This window comes from Lithobates pipiens, unplaced genomic scaffold, assembly GCF_037356315.1.
Source record: "Lithobates pipiens isolate NorthernLeopardFrog02 unplaced genomic scaffold, aLitPip1_a1.2 Scaffold_16, whole genome shotgun sequence".
Taxonomy (NCBI): domain Eukaryota; kingdom Metazoa; phylum Chordata; class Amphibia; order Anura; family Ranidae; genus Lithobates; species Lithobates pipiens.
Genome location: NW_027507748.1, coordinates 226,808,831 through 226,812,026, shown reverse-complemented (window position 1 = coordinate 226,812,026; position 3,196 = coordinate 226,808,831). Strand labels below are relative to the sequence as shown.

Here is a 3,196-nt window from a genome sequence, read left to right as displayed (position 1 = left end):
TGAGGAGTAATGTGCCGCTGCTTCCTGACAGAAGCTGATGCTGGAGGGTCCGGGATATGGCTCAGGCTTTCTGTTAAAGATAGAATAAAAAAGAGTTAAGGTAACCACTTTTTATTACAAAAAAATAATCTATGGTTGTTAAATAGCTTTTTATGTGTTTTATAATGCTTGTTTGTAACGTGTGGATGATGATGGTGCCTCGTGTCCTGTTTCTTTATATTGGCAGCTTGCGTATTCTACTTACGTTGAGGAGTAATGTGCCGCTGCTTCCTGACAGTAGCTGATGCTGGAGGGTCCGGGATATGGCTCAGGCTTTCTGTTAAAGATAGAATAAAAGAGTTAAGGTAACCACTTTTTATTACAAAAAAATAATCTATGGTTGTTAAATAGCTTTTTATGTGTTTTATAATGCTTGTTTGTAACGTGTGGATGATGATGGTGCCTCGTGTCCTGTTTCTTTATATTGGCAGCTTGCGTATTCTACTTACGTTGAGGAGTAATGTGCCGCTGCTTCCTGACAGTAGCTGATGCTGGAGGGTCCGGGATATGGCTCAGGCTTTCTGTTAAAGATAGAATAAAAAAGAGTTAAGGTAACCACTTCTGGACCAAGCCTATTTCTGTCAGTTATTGTTTACAATTTAAAATCATTATTTTTTGCTAGAAAATTACTGAGAACCACAAACATCATATATATATATATATATATATATATATATATATATATATATATATTATATATGTGTGTGTGTATTTGCACAGTGGCCTTTCAAAAGCAATTTTTTGGGAAAAATTTACAGAATTAAAAAAAAATTTACAGTAAATTTATTTAACCCAATTTTTTGGGATATTGTGATAGACGATGTTACTCAAAGTAAATAGATATCGAACATGTTATGGTTTAAAATTGCAAACGCTCTTGGAATGGCAAGAAACTATGGTACTTAGAAAATCACTATAGGTGAGCATGGGATTTTTGTTTTACGATTACCAGTTTAGCGTTACAGAAGAGATCTTTTGCTATAATAATTTCTCTCAATGTGGCAATGCCTCACAAGTGTGATTTGAACACCATTATGGGCACTTTCAAATAATTTATTTTGTTCTTATTTATTTTGTTTTTCCAGTTGTACTTTAAAAAAATCCCATTCCCCAAATCCCTCCTTTGCATGTACAAGTATTCAAAAAGCAAAAATCTGCATATTTGAATACTGTGGATTTTTTCATATCGGTGCCATTGGCAGCCATGTAAACGAGTACGTAACTTCTGAGTTACTACATTGGAGACTCGATTGAAGCCGATTCTGGCTTTGTTTGCGACTCTGGCATGCCGGCGGACGTGCCGGCTGGTCGCTCCGGACTGGAGACCCGGGCGAAGTGGTGGAAAGCGGCAGGTGGGGGGCTTGTCGTATCCTCTCCCACTCCTTATGATGACAGCTGAGCAGCTTCGGAGCCGCATCGGTTGTTATAGCAAAGCCAACCACCAGATCTAAAAAGAGGTACCGGGGTGACGGCTGCAGCTGCTTATCACCCCGGTACAACCACTTCCTCAAAGCGCTGTACAGATACATTGTTTTGTGGGAAGTGGTATGCTACAGGACTTATTTGGGCTTTAATTTTTTTTTTTTTATTCCCTTGCACAGTGTGACATTTATTGGCTGAGAACAATCAGCTAATCTCTCAGCCAGAGAATGGACGGCAGAGGATTGTCACCCGGCTTCGGGAGCACAGCAGAAGCCAGATGTCATAAATCTGACTTCATAACAAAAAAGGAGCAAGTCCCAGATAAGAGGAAAAATCATTGCTAAATTGTGCTTTGACAGCCCCTCCTCTTTTATTTCTCAATCCCATTCTTACATCAGTTTCCTCAGTCCCCTGGCATATCACAATCCCCCTTCACATCACAGTTTACAGTAGTGTTCTGAACCTCCGTTCACAATGGTATCTTAATCTTCTCCGCCACCTTCATAGCACCTCCCCACAGCTTTGTCCATTGCCCTCCTTCACATCACAGCCCCCTGCAACTCTGGCTCCCTTCACATTACACAGCCTCCTGCATCTCTGCCAGTTTCCTATCTTAACCTCCCAGCTCTGCCCCTGTCAGAATACAGCCTCCACAGCTCTGCCCCTTAATACCTTATTTGGTCTCACAGAGTTGGAGACACAGTGGGAGACACAGCAGCACTGAATAGTGGGTAGGAGCGGGAGGTGCTGAAGTTAACCAGCAGGTGATTGGTTGCTAGCAACCAATCGCCTGCTGGTTAACTTGGAAAGTTATCTTCAAAAGCTCCGTTCTTGCCCAATATTCAGAGCTGCTGTGTCTCCCGCTGTGTCTCTGGCTCGGTGTGCAGAACGGCACATAAATGGCTGGACTGTGGTGGTTGGCACAGTGTCTCGGTATGCATTTAGCCCACAGTCCGCCATTTAGTGATGTCTGCTTTAAATGTTAAATAGATGTTTGTTATTATGTTTATTTATTATTATGTTTGCTTTGTGTTTATGTTAGGTACTCACCACTGCCAGAATATTGAGGGCAGGAACTTGGAGCTGATCCTTCCACAGATGACGTTGCTCGATCTGCAAAACATGAATGTAAAGTAAAACGTAAGTCTTACATGCGTAGTCATAAAAAAAAAAAATAGTGAGCTGGAAACAACATATAACTGCAATATATAATGATATATTTTATTTTACTCACCAGCTCTCTGATGCTCGGCTGGACCCTTTCTGCTGACTCCAGGGACATCCTCGTCTGCAAGCAGGCCATCTCTCAGCTCTGCCTCCCACTGTCTGAAGACCACAGCCTTTCCTCCAGTAGACTGGGCCAGAAGATGCTTCTCTATCTTTTTATTAACTGACGCCCGACAATCATAAAACCTGCAAATGAAAAAAATAAGATACAGTATAGTTAATACACGTTACAACAATATTATTTTTATTTTACATGTTACTTTTCTGTGTCTGTGCCAAATAAATATTTGTGTTACGTTCAAATCAGTTTATTGACTATATATTGACTATATTGTGTATTTTTCACATATATGTGGTGTGTTCTAAGAGTGATATAATATTTGAATAATTACCTGTGCCTGACACCAGAGGTGGCCCTGCGAACCTTGGAGACTGCATTCACTGAGTCCCGGACTCGTTCCCAGGCTGCTCTCTTCGCCGACGTTGAGACATTTAGGCTGAAGAGTCT

General features: G+C 41.1%; 1 long non-coding RNA gene across 1 annotated transcript; it reads left to right on the top strand.

Moving 5' to 3' along the window:
* Nucleotides 1–2,459: 2,459 nt before the first annotated feature.
* On the top strand, nucleotides 2,460–2,991 carry LOC143984308 (uncharacterized). The gene is made up of 2 exons (XR_013274787.1): nucleotides 2,460–2,601; nucleotides 2,699–2,991. It is a non-coding gene; the product is annotated as an uncharacterized LOC143984308 (long non-coding RNA).
* The last annotated feature ends 205 nt before the right edge of the window (nucleotides 2,992–3,196 follow it).